General features: G+C 38.5%; 1 long non-coding RNA gene across 3 annotated transcripts in view; it reads left to right on the forward strand.

Moving 5' to 3' along the window:
* The window catches only part of LOC121510972, a 97,690-nt gene that overhangs the window by 66,966 nt on the left and 6,970 nt on the right, over positions 1-23,754 (forward strand). For 2 of the 3 annotated variants that reach the window (XR_005992010.1, XR_005992011.1), the window contains exons 4-5: positions 3,877-3,939; positions 6,947-7,030. This is a non-coding gene — a long non-coding RNA (uncharacterized LOC121510972). Of the gene's footprint in view, positions 1-3,876; positions 3,940-6,946; positions 7,031-23,754 lie in introns of those variants that run through there. The other variant, XR_005992009.1, reaches the window with a different exon arrangement.

Consider the following 23,754-nt stretch of genomic DNA (forward strand, 5'->3'; position numbering starts at 1 on the left):
CTAAGATACTATATGGATAAAAATATCCCCTCAATAGACCCAGAACACAAGTGTAAGCTGTGCTGGGCGGTCAATTGAAAAATAATCAAAACCGACATTTAGAGTGCTTAAGTTCCGTAAAAATTTCATGTCAGTTAAAAGATTTTTTTGTCTTGAAATTCTCTCCCTGCTAATGCACCATCCTCTTAAAACACAAACCACTGGCTGTGTAGTCACCTGACTGGCAGCCAGGTGTCACAAGGCATGTAGCATGCCTGAAAATCCCCCAAAAGTAGTTGTAGTCACGTGACACCACCCCATTCGGTCCACATGGATGCCCCATGGAGGAAAACCCAAACAAACCATAGTCTAACTAGAAAAGCACTTGGAGAGTGCAGACCTCCGCCGTTAGCCCTATCCCCCAGTAGTACAGAATCCTTTAAAAAATTCCTGGATTCAGACGATCCAGATCCGGATCACTCCCAAAATGCAATCAGTTCTATCTTATGCCATTTCGGAAAAATTCATCAAAATCCGTCCATAACTTTTTGAGTTATGTTGCAAACAAACAAACAAACTAACTATCAAACCCTGCCAATCACATAACCTCCTGGGCGGATGTAATTACCCCCACTAATCCACCTCAGACACAGACTCTTCGGTAAAGGAGACGAATCTTTGAGACATTTTAGATGAACAGATGTATCCCTGGTTGCTCTCTGCTAAATGTCTATGTATGATCTCAGAACCACAAAACCACAGCATGTTAGCGTGTGATAACAAGGAAATGATCTTTAATCAGGAAATTTCTGTCATTATTGATATTTATTGGATATAAAACATGATAAAAACTTCCTAAACCCACATATCCTGTTCACTGAGGCAGAGAGGAGAGAGACAGTCAGGTAGCTTAAACGATTTTAACAGTCATCGATTTTAGTTATTTGTTGGATAATTCATCATTTCTTCAGGATTCAGGAAGAATACAACTGTAGTAAAATTCTTAGATGTTATTTTATTTACTCATGAGTTACATTAACAGGGTGGGATAAACAGAGTGTAAAAATGATAGTTTGAAAACTTTGCATAGAAATTCAATTCATTGAGTAATTGTATATTAATCATTTTGCTTTACTTGGGCCTACAAACATAAAACTATGTTTGCATAAATGATGGACTCATACAGTAGGCTAAAAAACGGGTTTGACACAATTTAAAATGAAAGACGTTCATGTGACCTGGTGACCTTTTGAAGATTGTTTTAAATTGAATCATTGGCAGACAGTCAGTGTTTTATTATGGGCATGAACTTAAACATCTATCAGCCCAAAGACAAATTTAAATCTTTTTGACATCAGTGACAGTATTTCAAAGAAAATACATATCATCTTAAATTTTAATCAGAAGGTCAGAGTAGGAAAAATCATTAGAATTGGCTGCAGTAGCCTCCTGTATGGTCTCCCCTCCACACCATCTCCAAAAACTGCAGTATATCCAGAATTCTGCCGCCCGCCTCCTCACTCGCACCCACTCCAGAGACCACATCACCCCCATTCTCAAACAACTCCACTGGCTCTCCGTACCATACCGCATCCAATACAAGGTCCTCCTCATCACCTACAAGTCCCTCCATAACCTGGCCCCTCCCTATCTCACTGATCTCCTTCAGCAGCACTGCCCCACCTGCCGCCTCAGATCAGCCAACACCAACCTCCTCACTCCCACCACCAGGACAAAGCGCCGGACCTTGGGGGACCGAGCCTTCGCTGAAGCCGCCCCCACCCTATGGAACTCACTCCCACAAAACATCAGGAACTCCGACTCAATACAAAACTTCAAATCACTACTCAAAACTCACCTGTTCAAACTTGCATTTTTTTTTAACCCCTTTGTTCCTTTGTTTTGTTTTGTTTGTGAAACGTCTTTGAGTGTCCAAAAAAAGCGCTATATAAGTGTGATGTATTATTAGGGTCCGAGGACCCCTTCTAGCAGGAGCTAGTTATTATTATTATTATTATCAGCACAGCTCTGGTTTATTTACTACAAAATTTATTTACTACATTTACTACAAAATTGTTTAAAGAGAACAATGTGCTTGTGTAGCCACATAATTTTGTTCTCAAAGTGCACAAGATTGATGCATTAAACTTTAGAATATACAGAATGTCAGTTATTTGTTTTGAAATTGTGCAAACATGTACAGCACAAACCAAGTCAGGAGTGGGATTATCTTTTTTTAATCATAATCAAGGTAAAAAGGTCAATTAACTGTGATTTGGATTTTTGCTATAATCATCCAGTGTAAATAAGATCTCATTACACACAATAAGATAAAATCTAGCTCAATGTCGTGAAAACCTTTGCAATGCCACTTTAACTCTGAATCAGATATGCAAACTTCAGAAAATACTTGACATCATATTACAACCATTTTACAGCCAGTCTGGTCAATATTTTATAATTTATATGAAATTAAACCTTAGCACAGTGGTTCTCAACTTGTCCAGCCTGAGGACCCACCAGTCCATCTTATGACAGATTGTGACCCGAGTTTCAAAAACATTTTCAACAACGCATGTTTAGTTAAATGAATGTTGCAGTTTGAAGCATGATTGGACCAAAACAGTTGATGTAAAAAAAGAAAAGGGACAAAATGACAAATTTTATACTCTCTCTTCCCATCATTGTGTCAATTTTTTGCCAATTTTTCAGAGAACTTGTGAAATTAGTTAATTATCAAGGGAAAAGTATCCATTTATTGCAGGAAGAGGAGATAAATTAGTTGGAATATTAATCAAACATTTAAATTTACCCAATTTCACAAAAAAGCAGGGTAAAATAAAAGATATCGATGCATGTCCAATAAGGGCTTCAGGACTTTTGCCCCCAATTTTTTTTCAGACACCTAGCCTAGACGACCCACTGAAAACAGGTCTGCGACCCACTTTTGGGTCCCGACTCACAACTTGAGAACCACTGCTTTAGCAACCAGCATGTGGACCTAAAGCAACCATTAATTTGTGCAGTTACTCGGTGGCATCAAATTTAGACATCAGGGTAAAAAAAAGCAATAATCGTAATGACAGCTACATTAGTCATACAAAAAGGGTTTTTAAAAAGTTATTTAATCAAATTGATTACTTTTTAGACTAATGATGGTGTTGAAAATGATTACAGTTTAGTAGCTTTAGAACCCTGTTAGTTAATATGAGCCTCTTCAAACCTCTACTACAATTAGGGAAGGAGATAAGAGAGCACCTCAGGAGATAAAACCATGTGGTACAATGAGTACAGTATGAAAAACAATGATACCAGTGGTACAAATGTGATATGATATGTTACCATGCAACACATGATACATGGACTATGATAAGAATATTATCATGATGGAGAGTTTATTCAATGATTGATATTGCAGTATACTTAAAATCATACATCACAATATGTGATTAAAGAATGTAAATTTAAAATATGTACAATTCCCTAAAAAGGTTACCTGCAGGATTTTTAGACTGTATTTTGTTGTCAGTTTCACCTCTTGACACCCTATCTCATTCATGTCTTAAGCGCCACCTTGAGGAGTCACAAAGTAAAACCACAATGTCACAAAGAAAAGTAGTGACTGTAACTCTGCCAGGAATTTAGAGTATTATTTTAATAACGATTCAAAAATTCAATCACACGTGAAAATGATGAAAAATTGCTGTATTAATATTTTGTCGCTCCCCTTTTCCCAGTGTCAATAGTTTTAGAAAAATCTCTGAATTTGAATGATGGTACTGTCATTAAAAAATTCAGTCATCATTTTGATATTAAGTTGTGGATTTACAGTGGCCTCCGATTCTTTTTTTCAGTATTATTGTTATTAATTCACTCACATCTCTACTTAACTTGCAGCCCTCACTCTCTGCTTGAAGATGTTCCTGCTGAGTTACGGACCCTCTGATTAATTTCCTATAGGTAAGTACCTCCTTCCATAATACATCACATCACATAATGCATCACAGGAGTGCAGATAAAATCATTAACATCTAATAACCACCTCAATGTTCTGTCTTCCTGGGTATTCAATTATGGACAGAATTAAATTTTAACAAACCCATTGTTCATTTTAATTTCCTTGTTTGAAAATGGATCATCACCCATACAGAATAGTACATTTTTTAATAAGGCCAGGAGAATCTGGTGTCTGTCTGTGATGGCTCGACAAAACAACGCACACAGTTGATTTGTAAAAATGACGTGCTTCCTTTGCAAGGGTGATAAAAGCAATGGCCACAGAGAATATTCCATGTACAGATAATTACTTTTCAAATAAAGCACCAAAAAAGCTTTACACTCACAAACACTCAATATTCAACTTTAATCCTAACGTCAGTGTCCCCATGGTGAAATCAGATAAAACATAGTAAACAGCTACATAGACTCTGGTGGAAGAGGAGTTAAATATTAATTAAGATCACATAAATGGAAAACTGAAAGTAAAAATGTCTTTGAAATCATCATCGGGAATCAGTATTGAAAAATAAAATGTGGCATACTAATCAAAATGCATTTACTGTTTACATGAAATCTCAAACTTTAAAGTTTGAAATAAAACACAAAGAAACATTGAGTGTTCTAGTTTTGATCAAGTATTTTAAACACCCATAATTGTGTTTGGGCATAAAAACATCAAATCCTGATTTAAGAAATCTGCGTAAGCCCTTGTCATGATTCTAACAAACCTATTTTTACTACCTAGAGAACTCCAGGGCTGGGGGAGACAAACAAGCAAAACAGGATACTGTGGCATTCTTACAGCTTTGGACTGCCTGTGCAGCCTCAGTCTTAGCCGAATGACGCATAAGCAAAACAAACATGGCAGTGGTGTTTAGTGTATTTTTATCAGTTGCTGTGGCAGTGACAGGATTTGTCGTCTTCAGTTGTATAGCTCCAAGTGATTAGAAATGTTATCTCAAGACAGTTTACATGAACAGCAGGTCTAGACTGTGCTCTTTGTTATAAAATTAATAGTAATGTATGATATTATCAGCATCAGATATGAAAATTTCTGTCGGTATCAACAATCCACATACTGGCTGTTAATATCAGCTGTTTGTATGAATAAGTTTGTGGAGTTTTAGGCTGGATCAACAGACCTACGTGACTTCAGCTTAATGTGAGGGAGATCACACTGGGCACTCACTGAGTGTGATCAATCAGTGCAGTGCCAGGTGTCTGTGAGCTGATTGCTCCTGATTGTGGCTAGGTGTGACAGCGCCAGGTGTGTGTGTGAGCTGATTGCTCCTGATTGTGGCCAGTTGTGGAAAGCTTACATATACTCCTGGGTTTCAGCTCTCAGTGCTGACTCAGTATCTCACCATCAGAGTTAGTGAGCTCATCTCCTTGTGTTTTCCTGTGTTTTGAGTGAGTCTGCACAAACATTACTGACAACTTACCTGATAATATTACCTGTGAATTACCAGTTGAAGTGGATTAGTGCTGGAGGCCTTTGCCCAGTCCTTTTGTTTAATTTTACACTGGTCTGGTGACCATAGTGTTTTATTGGAGAAAGCTTTTCTTCCCCTTTAGAGCTTTGTTTCTAAACTGCTGCTAGGCAGCAGTGGTTTTGTTCTCTTTTCTCAGTATTATTTTAGTTGGGGAGATTCTTAGTTCTGGTTGCTACCAATTTGGGTTCTTTTCCTTCCCTTTCCCAAATATCGCTTGCGGTTTTAGTGGTTATCCTTCTGGGATAACTTTAAGAACCCCGGATCCGCAATTGCGTCCCACTCCCCGCATTCTGACACAAGACTTTTCTTTGTCCATTCTCATTCCTTAAACTTAAAAGTGAAATTAATTGACTGAAGTTTTAGGTCTGAACTACTTTTATACATCAGTGTCAGTGAATTTGTAAGTATCCGACGTTGGCAAGTATCTGGTAACGTTCATCCCAATTAGAGCTGGGCAATATGGCCTCAAATTAATGTCACTATATTTTTAGGCTATATTGCGATGCACGATAAAATCATGATAGTTTGAAATCTCTAAATTACTGTATATATGTTTAATTCAGCCTTTGTTGCACAAAATCACACCACTATGATAATCATGGTAAAGCCTTCTATATATTAAATTGTTTTTTTGTAAATGGAACGTTCAAAAATCTTTTCTCTGGTATGTTTACTGTTGTTGATTATAAAAATGATTGTTAATTTCTTCATTAAGAGTGATAAAAGCCTAAATAAAAACTCACCGATAGCAAAATACAGCTGATGACCTACAGCTTTGATTACATTAGTCCGTTATCTGTGCTGATGCACACTGATGAATTTCTCTCTGACAAGTTCCACAAGAGCATCTTTCAGACCTTATACATGGAGCTGTCCTGTATGATCATTAGGGAAAAAAGCTTGTTTTGAGGCATGGACTTTTACCTCCCAGTTGTCGATGTAATACACTGTTCTCCTGGACAACAGATCTATAGTTGTGGAGAGGTGGGTCATGTTTGTTAGCTGCTGAGCAACCTTTTGTCCTACTGACATGTACAGCTCTGGTCTTGTCCACACGGAGACAAAAATGATCTATTTCTTTTTCGTTTTAAGCAAGTTTTCCAAAAACAGCATTGTTTCAAGAAATGTCTGTGTCAGCTGAAAATGGCTGAAAATGCCAGGCATGTAAGTGGCTCAAGTATCTTTATGATATTTTAAATCCTGCCTTTTCAACAACAGTTTCCTGGGACCATGCCTTTGGTGATTTGTTGTGTTACTGCTGCGGTAATCTCGACATAATTTTGCATCATAGTTTACAGATTACTGTGTTTGTTCAGTATCTCGCTTTGAAATCCGAACTACTGCGAGATGACCGATTCAGTGCTCTTTTTCTTATATATCATCTGTCTCCATCTCAAACTACCATCTCTTGCTAACTGGCTTTAGCTGCTGACTAACTTTTTCTGCTCTCCCATCTTTTCCTCCTTCTGACACAGAAATGCACAAGCACCGAGGAGAGTTTTCTGGATAGGTGGGGGAATGAGCTGTCTGCTATGAGAGAGGCCTTTAGGAGACTGTGGGAGACGCAAAACTCTAGAGCAGGGGTTTTCAAAGTGTGGGAGAGTGAGCCTCCCCTAGGAGAAATAATTTTTTCCATGGACCCCCACCACTGTAGAAGCAAGATTAAAAAATGTAAACAACTTTATTTTCAAACATTTATGACTCGTCTTTAAACATTTTTTATTTTAAACATTTTAATATCTTGGTTTGTCATATTGAACACCTATCTTACCCAGGCAATCAGTTTCAGTTTCAGTATTGAACTCGTTGCATGTAAGACCTGACTATTATGTTCTAATTTCGTGGGAACTCTAAGTTTGCATCTATGCAGATGATGTAGGATTGCATAACAGCAGATCATCCTCCACCTTCAGCCTTGCCTGGTCCTCACTTGTGATCATTGTTGGTGCCAAAAATCTGCTTTTGCACAGTCTTACAACACTAAATGTTTGCTAAATGTATCAGTTACCTTTAGTGACTGAAATTCCTTTTACTTCCTGTCAAAAAATCCCCCTGGTTTGACCACTAGACTTGGTGCTTTTGTCTCAGTATGACCCCAGGGTTCACACAGCCTTATGCTTTCATTAACTTATACATCTTTGAAAATTAAACACTGTGGGCATTGAGTATCACTGGGACCAATGCCGGAAAATCCTAGTTTGTTTGCCCCACACACAGCAGAATTTAGCCAACAAAATCTCCTTTTTTTCTGGATTATGGTTCCACACCTCCCCTGAAGTTTGGTGGCACCCCCCAGGGAAGGCCCACCTCACACTTTGAAAACCACTGCTCTAGAGAGAACTGCATGCTGACCGCTCAAAACTTTACATAATTTGTTCTTGACGGTCACAATATAGTCATTAAATCTCACAGAGTTACAGTTGCAAGGAAAACCTCCGTTAACCAGAAGGAAACCTTGAGCAGAGCCAAGCTCATTTTGAAAAGCCTCCTGCTGAGACTGTGTTGGGGTTGTGAGGAGATAAAGGGAGATGCAGAAAGAGAGAACCAGATGGAGACAAACAAATGGAACAACAACAATGAATAAGATATAGTCGTTGGTATTGCAACAATCGCAGTAATAATAACGATAGTTGTGGTCACCCACCTCCCACCTCTTGAATATTCCAAGATAAATATTCCACATCTGCAATGCCATGTCTGCTATTGATAGTGTTGAGCCCTAGTAAGTCACTGTGGTCTCCTTTTCCACAGATTTCAAAATTGCTGCAGTTTCTGTTGTGAAAGATAAAAATTACAGGTTTCTGTTCAAAGCAGATGCATCAGTCAGAAACGGGATGCTTGTGTTTATCATGTTTGGAGAGGCAGGGTTCTCTTTTTTCCTGTAAATGATCTCTATAATTTTTTTTTACATCTGCATTTTTCCATTTCAAGGCTCAAAGGAACACTTCAAAAGAAGAAGAAATCCTATCATCTTTTTGCATTAATTCCCAAATAATTTTCCATTTCCCTTTTGGCAAGTTCGATTTTATGAGAAATTTTGCATCAGTCCAAGCCATTTAAATGGGTGACTGATGATTCAAAACAGTGCCCGCTGCTTCCTCCTCGCTTCCTCACCATCGCCCGACCCCACCTTTCTCTCTCTCTCTCTCTCTCTCTCTCATGCCAAAACCTGACTTTAAACACTGTAGTTTGGCTGCGTATTATTTGGATATCAGCCATGGAAATATAACAGATGAATGTACAAGTTTCTAGCCTACTCACAGGTCATAACAGAGACAGAATTAAAAAGTTTCTCTCCATCTCTCCAACTTGGCTCAGTGCTATGACACAGGAGCGGGTGCTGTATGAAGCTCTGTGTCAGGATGAATGGATCCAGCGGGATTTTAAAGGAGCAACAGAGCTACAAGTTTGCCACATTCTACAAATTTTCAAATAAAAAAGCAATCTGACTCACCCCAGTGTGTACAGACCTTCAGCCACAGTGTCAGTGATGTCAGAATTAGACCCCATGCCACAAGAGCAGAGAGCAACACTGAAAGCTGATGTGTCGCTCTTCTCCAGATCTTAGCACGGACGTAGCTGAAAAAAAGCGGCAGTTTAATCAGAACTGGACTTCATTTCTTTGTAGAATAAGGGCATAGAGTCACATCGAAAGCTTGTCTTGGCAGAGAAGATGTTTTTGCACAACCCCCCATCCAGCCTTGGCATCAATTTTATTCACTGAGAAGCTCCACCATTATCATTCCAAGGAAGCGCTAGCTTGTCAGCAGTAGTGCATGCACACAGCGTCATCTGCTGCTTTGATCGGCCTGTCATGAATGTGACGGACAGAACATTCCTCAATTACCTTTTAAAAATGTTTTGAAAAGTCCTTCCCTTCCTAGACGCTTTCTATGGGTTCTTCGCCAGATGAACATGATATATATCCATGCAGTGGATATATGAGTCAACCTGATGTGTCAGATTAGCGTTTTACTGCTGATAGGGCTTTATGTTTTAAACTTTTGGGATCCTTCAATTCTCAACCCACAGACATAAGGGACAGAACAATTGCATACCCCAAAAAACCAATCACTCTGCCAGAACACACAATTCAGTCAGGCATTTTAATGGGCATCCCAGATAGATGTGATCAGCCATATACTGGGTTTTAATTTAGTCTTGTTTTAAGACCAGAGGAAATTCTGTCAGTGTTTTTGGATGTGTGTTTTGGATGTGTGTGAAGTGTTATGTAGTTTCCCAGTAAAAGCCTGTGATTGACTGGTGAAGGTCAGAATTAATATATGACAGTCCTATCTCCTGCTGGCTGTGCTGGCAGGAGATTTGAAGACTTCATGGGTTACACTGCCTCTCTCCCATGAAGATAATCTTCAGGGGTCTGGACATGATCACCAGCTATGTGAAGAAAGTTAAAACAGCATCAAAGAGAAAGAAAAAACATTTATCAATTTATGTAGAGGTCTTTTATCAACACAATTATTTATGAATTCCTTAAAATGGTGTGGCGAGTTAAGTTTACAGAGTTTATTTTTTATAGGTGACACAGTTTTTATAGGTGCCTGATTGGTGAAGGTCAGGATTAATATATGACAGTCCTATCTCCTGCTGGCTGTGCTGGCAGGAGATTTGAAGACTTCCTGGGTTACACTGCCTCCCTCCCATGAAGATAATCTTCAGGGGGTCTGGACATTAATATCAGCTATGTGAGGAAAGTTAAAACAGCATCAAAGAGAAAGAAAAAAACATTTATCAATCTATGTAGAAGTTTTTTATCGACACAATTATTTCTGAATTCCTTAAAATGGTGTGGCGAGTTGAGTTCACTGAGTTTATTTTTATAGGTGACACATTTCATATTTTACAACAGGAACATATTAAGTTGACATTTTCGACCAAAGTTGACGTCAAATGCAACAATGTAACATATTGGTTCTCTCTTTGGACCAGATTAACCAGACTAGAGGTGTGAAAACACCATAAACCCCATCAAAACATTCTGCCCTGGGGCATTATGGGGAAACTGCTGCCCAAAAATTGAATTAGCAGTGGGCAGTCCTTCGATCAATTTACTCTGATCTCTTCAACTAAGAATTGAATTAACACTGATTGGATTAGCACCGCCAAATACAGTTAAAAGAAAAAGTATGTTAACCCTTTGGGATTTCTTGGATTTCTGCATAAATTGGTCATAAAATGTGTTCTGATCTTCATCTAAGTCACAACAATAGACAAACACAGTCTGCTTAAACTAATACTGCACAAAAATGATATGTTTTCATTTTTTTCATTGAACAAACCATGTAAACATTCACAGTGCAGGGTGGAAAAAAGTATGTGAAACTGTGGATTTAGTAACTGGTTGACCCTCCTTTGGCAGCAGTAACCTCAACCAAACATTTCCTGTAGTTGCAGGAGGAATTTTGGACCATTCCTTTTTACAAAACTGTTTCAGTTCAGGAACACTCTTGGGATGTCTGGTGTGAATCGCCCTCTTGAGGTCATGCCATAGCATCTCGACCGGGTTGTGGTCAGGACTCTGACTGGGCCACTCCAGAAGGTGTATTTTCTTTTGTTGAAGCCATTCTGTTGTTGATTTACTTCTATGCTTTGGTCGTTGTCCTGTTGCATCACCCATCCTCTGTTGAGCTTCAGTTGGTGGACAGATGGTCTTAAGTTTTCCTGTAAAATGTCTCGATAAACTTAGGAATTAATTTTTCCGTCAATGACAGCAATCCGTCCAGGCCCTGTGGCAGCAAAGCAGCCACAAACAATGATGGCCCCTCCACCATATTTCCCAGTTGGGATGAGGTTTTGATGTTGGTGTGCTGTGCCTTTTTTTCTCCACACATGGCATTGTGTGTTCCTTCCAAACAACTCAATTTTGGTTTCATCTGTCCACAGAATATTTTGCCTGTATTGCTGTGGAACATCCAGGTGCGCTTTTGCAAACTTTAAATGTGCAGCAATGTTTTTTTTGGACAGCAGTGGCTTCCTCCGTGGTGTCCTCCCATGAACGGCATTCTTGTTTAATGTTTTACTTATTGTACATTTGTCAGCACAAATGTTTGCATGTGCCAGAGATTTCTGTGTTTATCTTACACTCTAGAATTCTTCTTCACCTCATTGAGCATTCTGCGCTGTCCTCTCGCAGTCATCTTTGCAGGATGACCACGCCTAGGGAGAGTAGCAACAGTGCTGAACTTTCTCCATTTGTAGACAGTCTGTCTTACCGTGGACACATGAACATCAAGGCTTTTAGAGATACTTTTGTAACCCTTTCCAGCTTCATGTAAATCAACAATTCTTGATCATAGGTCTTCTGAGAGCTCTTTTGTGCCAGGCATGGCTCATATCAGGCAATGCGTCTTGAGAACAGCGAACTCCAAACTGGTATGTGTTTTTTATAGGGCAGGGCAGCTTTAACCAACACATCCAATCTCATCACATTGATTGGACTCCAGGTTGGCTGACTCCTGGCTCCAACTGGGTCTTGGAGAAGTCATTAGCCTAGGGGTTCACATACTTTTTCCACCCTGCACTGTGAATGTTTACATGGTTTGTTCAATAAAAACATGAAAATATATCATTTTTGTGGTATTGGTTTAAGCAGACTGTGTTTGTTCTATTGTTGTGACTTAGATGAAGATCAGCACACATTTTGTGACCAATTCATGCAGAAATCCAAGAAATCCCAAAGGGTTAACATACTTTTTCTTGCAGCTGTAACTCCAACACTGAAGGCTGTTTATCTCAGAATGGAGTTAAAATTACACTTTGAGGGTTAAAATGAACTCTGAAATGTTTAACACTGAAAATTCCACACTCCAGTTTTGCTGTGCTAGTTTTCCAAAATAATCAGCATGTCTGTGTTGTGAATGCACCACATTTTAACATATACCAGGATGGGGTGCTGCTTAGAACAGGAATCCCCTCACCTGGGATTGGTCTCGCTTGACCTGGAGCATCATGTCAGTGTAGCCCATCAGTGACGGCAGCAGCTAGCATCACCTGTTGCCTGAACATACGTGCAGGAGATGCACAGACTGCATGCTCAGCATTCAGTTCCCTGACAATTGATGGTGATTTCAGGTAGAGGTGTAACGATTCATCGATGTATATCAATGTATCGATTGGTTGATTGATGATCCAATCAGATCGATGGAAAGTCAAAACATTGATTTAAATGAATACTTCAAGCTGCGCTTTGTTTTGATATTCCCCCCTGCATGCCTGTTGACAGTTTCCGCCCCAGGTGGTGTCCACAACAAGCTAGCTGCAAGCTAGCTAACTAGCAGCAGTGGCTGAAAGTTTTGTGGCTGAGGGAAGGAGGATGTCCTTTCCTCTCTCGGCTGTGTGGGTATATTTCAGACAGATGCTACTGGAAGATGGATCTCTTTAGTTTGCAGACTACGTCTACATTTTTATACATATATAACCGCCGTATGTGATCGTTCATGGATAAAAACACCACTCGTAATGGCTGAGGTGGCGCAAGTGCTATCTGCAGAAGACCACAGATACACAGAGAGGAAAAAGTCTGCTGCTGCATATCTCCTTTGATACACTTATTTTACATGGCTGTCTCACGTTAGATATATAACGAAAACATAAGCTGCCAGACTTACTCGACGTGGTTCAAGAAGGACAGCTGTTCTCTTTATACCCCCCACTTCCTCACTCTTGTTATAAAGCTGTACATCACAGGAGCATCTTTTATAATAAAACTTTGCTCTAGTCTACTGTCTAACCTTTCCATTTATTAAAATCAAGGTTGCAATAAATAAAAAATAATAATGAATCATTATATAACATCATATGCCACATTTAAATCTCATTAGGTGAATAAACTACAAAAATGAACTATCTGCCACATTAACAGGCCCCTATGCAAAGTATGAAAGGCTGATAAAGAGCAGAAATATCTGTTGAAGTCCACATGGGTGTAAATAAGTTTAAGAAAAAAAATCTAAGATGGGAACACAGGCCAAACATTTTATAAAACATTATTATAAAGGGTTGCAGAAAAAGTCCATATTGGTGTTTTAGAGTGATCTGAGGATGTGAGGAAATAAAAATGTTTGGCACCAAAAATGTTTTAAATCAACATGTTTTAACACAAATGTGCATAGTTATGTTCCTAATTTAAAGGTAATCAGGGGTAATCAGGTCTTTGTTGTTTTTGTTAAAGAGATATTTTCTATCAAATACAGAGACCTGTCATCAATTTAATTGCAGCAACTGTTTTTTTAGTCACAGAAACAAGAAAACTCATGGCTTTGGCTTTCATCCAACAAACGGAAGTCACAGCCTGACAGGCTTCAGGTCTCGAGACTAATATTGCATGTCTTTGCATCCTTGTGCATGCACATTTCGGGAGTTGTTGCTTTGTCTGCTATGTCATCCTCATTTTCATATCATACCTTCTCCTAACACTAGGCGTGTAACGGTGATTGTATTCATCCCGTACCATCACAGTACGGCCGTCACCGTTCGGTGCACGCAGTAATACGACAAATATGTCTGGGTGAGTATTAAAAAAAAGTTCTCACTTCAATCCAGGTGGCGGCAATGAATCTAAAAGCTGCTAGCAACCGTCATTACAGAAGAAGGAGCAGTTACAAAAACAAACGAAGAAGAGTGATGGCGCGTGTGGAGTTAGAAGAGCCACCAGCTTCATTTAAATCAACCGAATAGTAATGGTGCTCTGGCTCTGTGAATCATATTAACTTTACCTTCAACTATCAGCCTCCGAGGAGTGAGAGAGGAACAGCTGTGTCATAGGTAAAGTTATCCTCAGATTTCACACGGCTTTAACGTCTTTATCCTCCAAGGTGGGCTGTGAAAAGTTCTTCCAAACTTTATCGTAGGTCCCATTGGTTAAAAGAGTAATCCAGTGCTGAAGTCCGTGTTGAAATCGTCAAAAAAGACGCTAATTTGCATACTTAACAAGCTAACTTGCGGTTGTGTGATGATGCATTCAGTTTGGTTGGGAAATTTTAGTGTTTAAAGAATGGGTATAAATATGTCAATATATCAATGAAAATAACCTAGTTATTAAATAATGTATTTATTTATTAATATTTTTAATCATTGAAGAACTTTTGGAGGGAGGTTGCAACATTATTTATAATTTAAATGCAATTTATTCAGCCTATTTATTTTAATACAATTCATTTAAAAATTAAAATTAAATCCTATTTATCCGCTTCAATCACTGTGCTGAAAATGTACCGAACCGTGACTTCAAAACCAAGGTACGTACCGAACCAAAATTTTTCTGTACCGTTACACCCCTACCTAACACCTAGTAAATGTGAGGCCTTTGGGTTTATATCTGATCAGGACTCTTAGGAATATTTTACAGGCAGCTTAAAATGTGCATTTTCTTCAAAGTCTTAAGAGTTCCTTTGTTGAAAAGGTTCATGTTGTTTTTGGTACTAGGCAACATTATTATTTCAGCTGTAAAATATAGAAATTTTTACTCATTCTTGAAGCTTTGTGGCAAATCCGTGGCTGGCACTTAAGTTGGCTTCATTTTTTGTCCTCCACTGTTGCTCATGAATGGGCTCTATTCACTGGGCAACCAGTGTGGCATACAACCAGACAAGTCAGGCAGATGGCCATGTTAACAAGACCAATACCTCATAAAATCATTAGACTGGTACTGAACAGAAAAGGCTTGTTAGAGTGTAAATAAATGTCCCTCATTTGGAAATGAATCATAATTATGTGTCACTGAAATGAAGTGAATCAGGTAATCAGAGTGTTGAAAATTAAGGTGATGATCAGGTGAAGCACCCTCTTTTTGGCTCACAGTGGACACCTTTATTTGAGCATTAAGTCTTTCCATGTGGATGCAGTTGTTGCACATCTCAATGTCATGTGCTGTAATTGTGGCATGGATATTATGGATTTGATCTCAGTGTGAAGGTAGAGGTTGTTGTGATTCTGTACAGAAGATAAGCTGAGCCCTTAGGACAAGTTTCCAGCTCCTCACAGGGAGCTATTTAATATTTTATTTACCAGGCAGAACCACATGGCCAACAAGACATCTTAAAATGGTTTATTGATGGCAAATACATTTGAGATTTAGAATCTACATGTCCTTCTGTTTGCTGTCAGCACAGAGGAGAAATGTTTGAAGGGAATCGGCTGTAGCTCCAGGCAATACAGACCACCCTCAGGACCCTATAGAGGGAGGAATGAGAGATGAAGTAAGAAGACAAGGGTGATTTGGAGGGATGCAGAAATCAATGGTGAATGAGCAGGGGTGGGTTATGCTGGTAACACATGGAACTCAGAGGAGCAGGTAAGATGTTTTTTCTTCTTCGAGAAACTGAACCAGGGTGGTTTCAAAGCGAGGGATGGCTTTTTAATGGGCTTTCAGATGTACTCCTGATCTTGAATAGGGTGGGTTGATGAGGGCATGCAGGCCATTATTTCCCTGATTTCTCTCTGCTGCAGGACTGTAATGAAGGAAAGTGCATTTGAATATGATGCTCTTTGGCCTCTGTGGTAAACATAGTAGATTATGTTTGATGTTGCAGTTTGAAGGTGCTGGTGCTGTTGGACTCCTGGGAATTAGCATCAGAAAAATGAGCTGTGGTTCAGCGGTTGAGGTGTAAGTGATGTTCTTAGACGTCATAAACCCCTGAAACAGAGAGCAAGATAGAGGATGATTAACATGTTACTGGAATTACTAAAGCAGAAGAAAATTAGTGGAATTAAAGAGAAGGGAGAGCATCTTATTAAATACAGAGATACTCTTCTTGAGTTTTATAAGATAGTTAAAACATATAGTTTCATCTTTTCTGCCTTTATAAATAATGCACATGTTCTCCCTGATCAGAGTCCAGGCCCCTGTCAGTACGCACTGGCACACTTTATGTAACACAGGATAAATCATACATTATGGTAGAAAGAAACATGAAAGAAGAAATGTATGATAATGTTTTCCTGATTTCAAACAGGGGTGGTTTGAAGAGTAAGTCTTGGGAGTAAACTCTCTACCAACTGGTTGTTCTCCTTTCAGAAGGAGGTGCTCTTCAAGAAATCTCTCTGCAGGTTGTTTTTGAGTCAAGGAGTGCTTCAGCATTAATGAAGTGTATTGTGTAAAGCACTGGTTCTCAATTGGTCAATCCCAAAAGTGGGTCGCGGAACAGATTTCAGTGGGTCCCGCGCAAGGTAATAATGGTTTGTTATTTTTCATTAGTTTCTATTTTTGTTTCATTTTCACTTTCTGTGTTCGATTTCAGTTAAGTTTATTAGTTTTTACTGCTCCTTTGATAGTTTAGAGTGTTTTTTTTTTTTTGCAACAATGCTTCGTTTTAGTTCAGTTTTTGTTAGTTTTAGTGTTAGTTTTGTGTTTTTACAGATACATGTTGGGGCTGAGTGAACGTCATACATATTTAAAAATGTACAAAACAGGCTACTCTTCAGTTATCATTTATTTATTAAATGATGATGTTTGAATACAACACCAGACATAAAACTACCACTATGTCAAGTCTTAACCAATCAGATCAGACAGTTTTACTCTCCCTAGACTTGGGGGTAGATGCCAGTCAGTATGGTGGTGTCAAAGACTAAAACTAAGGATGTTTTGTCTCCATTTTTATTTTGCCTCCATTTTTATTTCATTTTAGTTAGTTTTGTTCGTTTTTTTTTGGTAAAGCTTAGGTTTTTTTAGTTTCAGTTAAACTACATTGATCATTGAATTTTAGTTTTAGTTATTTAGTTAGTTTTAGTTAACTATAACAACGTTGCTCACAAATGTGTTTCTGGAAAAAGTTGTGGCAAAAGTCTATGAAGAACATCCAACCATACAGTTTATTTAACTCTGTTTTATTGTGATAATGGGTTAAAATTAATGTTTTATCAATAACTAAACTCATTTATCTCCTTTTCTTGAAATAAAAGAGCTGCTTTTACTACGTTAATGAAAAAAAAAAATTCTCAAGATATCTGGAAAAAGTGGCTAAAATCTACACTTTATCATGGGGAAAGGGGGTGTAAACATGTATTTTCCTGACTCTTGTTCCTGTCATGAATTCTATGCCATCCAAGATCTTAAGTGCAACGTTTTTGTTTACTAAATGTGCATTGTTGATCATTTTTGGAAATTTGGGCCATGAATTGTCATCCACGATATTGGTTGGTCCTGAGGCTGGACCAGTTGAGAACCACTGGTGTAAAGGATAAGTAAGGAATGATGAATAGTGAGTGGGTTGTCCCACTGGAACGGAGCCCGGACAAGATGACCACATTCCATCTCAGTTCCTTTTTTGTAACAACATGCTTACTCATTAGTCTGCTTATTAAATGGGTACTTATGAGGGTTCATTGTGACAGCAGAGGGTGAGTAATGCTGCTGTGGTACAGAGATTGTGAGGCAGACTGTGATAGTCTTTAGGCAGTTTGTATATATTTACAGTATGTAGCACCCTTATAGACCAAATACATCATTCTGTTTTCTCCATATTTTACTGGGAGTCGACTGATTATTGCACTGTCCGTGGTGCTGAAACAAAAACAGATGGTGCAGGTATACTGAAAAAAACAACTGAAAAATGTACTTAGAGTTCTTGTTCTACTCCCTTTATTGGTTGTCAGTAAAACTCTGGCTCTATTTGCACTCTAATGTCAATGGAGAAATCGAAAGATAGTGGAAACATAACTAAGTGAAGCGATCGTCAACAAGTGTGAGAGAGAAAAAAGCAGCAGCTTTGCCTCCCGGGATGAGCTTCTGCTCAAGATTTTAAGGGCTGTTTCTGTATATGATGAATAACATGTACAATAAATCTCAATAGGTACTTGTTTTTTCATGACATTCTGTCTAAATTCATAACTTCCAATATTTTTAAGGCATTCCGTGTCCTGTCGCTTGCACACCTGACCAATACAGCATACTGTTTGTGTCTGATATACAAACAAGCACTTAAGCTCACACTTAAGCTATCAGTTTCTTATTGAGACACAGGTCTTGCCCAAAGGCACAATAACATCCTATTTTTTGGCAAATCGCTTTTGGATTTGTTAAAAAAAACATGCAGCAGCATCACAATAACTCTTTAATGTGACCAACAGACCAACAGTTGTCGCTACTTCACATCATATTGCTGGTAGTTGAGCCAGTTAACATGTAAACAAATCATGCAAACTTAGTTTTTCTTTTAAATTAAAGAAAACAACATCAACACATACTAATTAAAGCCTTAAGAAAACACAATGGGGAGAAAAATTCGAACATTTCTGTTGCTGAGAGCTTGTTAACATGAAAACACACTGCAGGTATTCCGTGTTGTTTCTGCTCGTCTATGAAAAGCCATATTTCAAAGAGTGGGGCTGATATTTACGGAGCTCGAGGCTCTGATATCAGTCGGTGTTGGCCACAGGGCCTGACGTTTCTCAGGTGGTGGAGCTGCTGTTGGGCTTTCTGGTGACATACCTTGAGACCCCTTCTGCTGCTGTTGACCCAGGTCTGAGCTGGAACACTTTTTCTGTGTAGCCAATCGCTCCATTTTTCATCAGGTAGCTAGCAAACTTGCTGCAGCTGTGGCTAAGGCAACAACGCGCAAGCTTTTTTTCTTTCTCTTTGTTTTTTTTTTTCCCACTGTCACTGAACAGAATCTCCCACACACAGTTCAAATCGTACAAACTCAGTTGAGACAATGAATTTTGGACAAATAATGAATCAGAAAACAACTAAAAAAACTCCCTGTCTAAAATTATGTAATTTAATATTAATCATGTGTATTAATATTTTTCCAAAATGATTTGGCGACCCCCAGAAATCATCTCGCAACCCCAGTTGGGGTCGGGACTCCAAGGTTGAGAATGGCTGCTGTAGACTACCTGCGCAGGCGCGTCTTTGATTTAACTTCATTTAACTTCAGATACTTTGAAATACTTTGAAAGATACTGTTTGGTGGAGAAACAGCTGATCCACTCTACCCGGAGAGAGTGACAGCTGAGCAGCTTGTCTGCAGTGGATCTGTCTGTGAACTGATGACAGTTTTGTGTCAAAACGTGCTCATATTTAGATAAAACGTGAACTAAACAGTTTAATTGTTCAGCCATGAATGAAATGTGAACATAGTTTACTGTGGAGACAGAGAATGACCGCTCACGCCATGAGTTACCAGGAATTAGAGGTCTGTGAGCTGAAGATGGAAAGACAGCACTCCGTAAGCATCCTGCACAGTTTGTCAATGCTTCCCAGTCCTGAAATTTAGAAATGACAACTCTTCCAGTGTATTTTTCAAAGTAAAAGCGTAACCTTTTTCAAGGCCCACTTTGAGCTGCCCCTTTTTTCACAGACTTTTATTTTGAAGTCGTTTCTGGGACAGTCATTTAGTGAAGTAAGTCAAAGGCAAGTTGCTTCGCTCTCTCTTGGCGTGTCTGCCAAACTTTTGTGGTGTTGAATAATAATGATTCTAATTGCCTAATAGTGTTAATAATTTAAAATATCAAGTTATATTAAGCTCATTCATTTGAGATATCCCTTTTAATCCTTGCCATCCTCTTAGTCACTTTTCTGCAGATGCTACCTGTAAGCAAATGTTCTGAATATAAACAAGATTCTTTTTGTTTTCTCCCGTTGTTGGAACAAGGTGGGTACCATCTATGCACCGTGATGCTGGCATTTAACTGTGGTAAACCCAAAATAACAGTGATCTAATTTTTCCCAAATTTCAAACTTACCTCATTTGGTGTTGTAAAATACCATCACAACTCTCTGTGCAGATATGATTCAGTGATCAGAAACTTGGGTACTAGTTTTTCTTATTTATACAGGGATATGAATAACCGTGTTTCTCTGACGCATGTCAACACAGTATCCAGGATATGATAAAAACCAGGATATGACTCATAACCGGGTAACTCAAGTCCATGTAAATGCAATCAATGTCCAGTTTCACTGCTACACCATAGAAAACAACATCAGTCTAAACCCCTATGTTTGACATAGACTATGATAAGAGCTGTGTGACTGCAAACAACATTTTTTTTTCTTTGAAGCAGTTCATTTTGAAGACAGCAGGCCTAGGTGTCCAAAAACCAACCAAATCAAATCAAAGCATTTGACTCAGCCTTGCATTAATTACATTAGATGTGTTAGTTTATTTTTTTACTACAATCCTTGTCAAGTCAAGTGTATTCATTTGAAAATTCAAAATAAGGTGGACTGACCAAATTGCTTCATGGATATATTCAATAGTTTCTTCAGTCTTGATGTAAAATAATGCTGATAGCCAAAAGATATTAACGATGAAAACAATGGAAATTTGCAAACAATGAAATTTGTCTTTGAAAACTGAAGAAAAGAAATGGGCATTGAAAACATGAAAATATTGTATTTTGTAAAGATATTTTTTTTTTAGGTGTAAATGTTGATTAAATACAGCTGGTCTATGTACTCACAGACATTTCCAGCCCTGATTATAATGTTTCCTCACACTCCAGTGATGTGGGACCACCACGAGCTGCTGTGCCAGCTGTTAACTATAGTCGACACCAGACTTTTAATGACAGAGCGCCTCCATCCCACAACAGGTTAAGTGGAACAGAGTCAAACACATTAGTAGCCTGTAGAGCTACTAATGTGACCTCCTCTCTGTTGGATGATTGAATTTGAAGGTGCTCCCAGAGCAGCCTGTGATCATACTCACGGAGCTCTCTAGTGAGAAGAGCTAGTCCTAATACACTCCTTGACATTATTCAACCAGAACTAGGGTTACGTTGATGTTGATGATGCTAATGAAATCTAAATGAAGTGAAAAAGGTGTTTTTGAAGGTCATATTATTATATTGGATCTTGAGTCACCTAGAAATGACTCACTGAATCCCTCAATGAGTTACTGCTGCTCTTCTTTTCATGCAAATTCAATACTTAGTTTGCATTCACAGCACATGTGCACCTTGAGTGGGAACATTACCCTGTGATGAATATAGAACGCCCTTGTGTGGTAATTGAAGTGCCAAATGTCCTTGCCGTTAAAGAATTCTGTTCTTGTTCAGCATCCCTGGTCATGTAACTTGCTATTGCATTTGAGAAAGAACAGAAAGGTTAGTGTACAAAAGATGTTAGCCAAGGAAACCAAACTCTAAAATATATTGTCAGGTTAAGATTTGATAAAATGTTGTACAGAAAGACAGAGCACTCCCTTAATGAAGCCATGCTGATCTTTAGCTTTATCTCATTCGTCTTAATTGATGACTTGGCCCAGGGTGAAAAGCACACAGACACTGCTTCCAACCGTGAGAGAGATTTGAGCTTTTTAACCAAGCAGCCATGTACATTAAATAGTAAGAGAGCTGTTTAGAAGCCAACGAAGTGGCCTACCCAGATTCATGAGGACTATCATCTCCATACATCTGAACGCCTACCCCCATACTTGACTGTAGTAAGTCATTAAACTGAAAAGAAGCAGACAAGATCTTAAACGATTTCATTCTACAAGGTCACCAATAACAGCTTACTTAATTAACATGACGAATCGATTCAAATTACAATTTATAGGTCAATCTCTAATAATTCCAGTAAACCTGATCTATTCATACAAGAGATTACCTACGTTTTTAAAGGCACAGTGTATAATATTTAGCCTTGTAACATTTAGATGTGCCAGCTTAGTGAAAATCTAATATTTATAAGTAGCTTGATGTTTAAATAAGTGTTTTATCACCTGAATTAATGCCAAGGAATTTATAAGTTCAATTTCAATTCAGACTTCCCAAGATTGAAATATCATTCATTCATCATATCAAATATACTGTGTCATTAGTGTAGTAAAATAAAGACTTGGTGGACTGTTAAAATGAAAGGTTTTATTTGAAGAGCATTAAAATGTACAGTTTGAGTCAAAGTTAGACAAGACAAACTGTGTGTAAGCATTGATAGCCTATTCAATACAAGGGGAGTTAGTTTAAACACTCCTGAATAGACCTGAATACTTTGCAATTGTGACTTATAGCTGTATAAGGACATATTATCCACCCATCTATTTTTTTTCCAAAATTAAAAAAAAGTGTAAAATCTCATCTCGTGTCTCGAGGGCCCAAATCTTGTCTTGTCTTGTGAGATAAGAGTCTTGTCACACCCCTAATGTGAACTTAGGTCTCTCTGCCATTTATGAGATTTCTTTGTTGTTAACTTGCTGCTGAAAACACGTCATTTCCTCATTTTGCTTTTCAAATAAAAGTCTTCAATGAGAATTGACCTGTAGCTAAGCCACACCCCCTCCAGTCACTCGGACAAACAATGAACATTCAGTGACAGATGCTATTGCAGTTGTCACAGTAGGAGACATTTCACGGGAGGCCATTGATGATTTTTGGAGACAGAAAGATCACATATCATCTAGAAGTCACCAAAAGGGTCTAAACTACACATTGGAGGGATATATTAATCATTTTATTGCCGAGAAGGTTGATAAAAAGCTTCAGTTACAAGCCAAAATTTACAGGTCCCAGTGCAAACGTGATAAACCGCATCTCGTTGCCATCACAATCTCAAACCACAAGATAGAGGATCAGCATCAAAGTGCCACTGAAGTTAAGGTTTTTGGCTCAGAATACGAGAAAAATATAATGGCCTTTTTACCATCTTTACCAAGAGTGTCTCTCCGTTAGTTTGGTGCTACAGTATTTACACTGAATCATTCAGCATGACGTTTGCCAACCTTTGTTATCTCAACTATTACAGATAAGTTAACGAAGCTAAGCTCCAGAAGTTAACGTTAGTTTAACTAGAGCCCTTTGGATAACAGCTAACAATGATGTACGATCACCAAAGTACAAAAACTAGAACAAAAAAATGCCAGTAAACTCCCAACAAACAATGTGACACAACGAACAACGCAGCTAGGAGCTAACGTTAGGCTAACTTTAGCTAACGTTAGAGATGCTAAAGATAACTTTATTTTTCTTTCCAGCACAGTGACAATATGTTGCCTCAAATACGATGTTGGCAAGTTACTTTAAAGTTACTGCATATTAGAAGAGTTTTTTTATCAGTTTAAAATGAAGGAAAAAAGGGAATTTGATTTTGAGTTTTAGTTAGAGAAGGTGAAAATAGCGTGATTACCAAATGTTGGCTGTGAAGCTTCCAGAAACTGTTTGTTTACCTCAGGGTGAACTAAAACACAGCATTTAGTTGGCTGTTGATTTTTAATAAAGGCAGTGACATCAGCTAACAGACTGTACTGAGATGAACTGCTTGGGTATTTTATATCGTTGCAGCACTAGGTGGGCGGGGTGATTCCCCCCATCAAGACTGGTG

This window comes from Cheilinus undulatus, linkage group 6 (genome assembly GCF_018320785.1).
Source record: "Cheilinus undulatus linkage group 6, ASM1832078v1, whole genome shotgun sequence".
In the NCBI taxonomy this organism is placed as follows: Eukaryota; Metazoa; Chordata; class Actinopteri; order Labriformes; family Labridae; genus Cheilinus; species Cheilinus undulatus.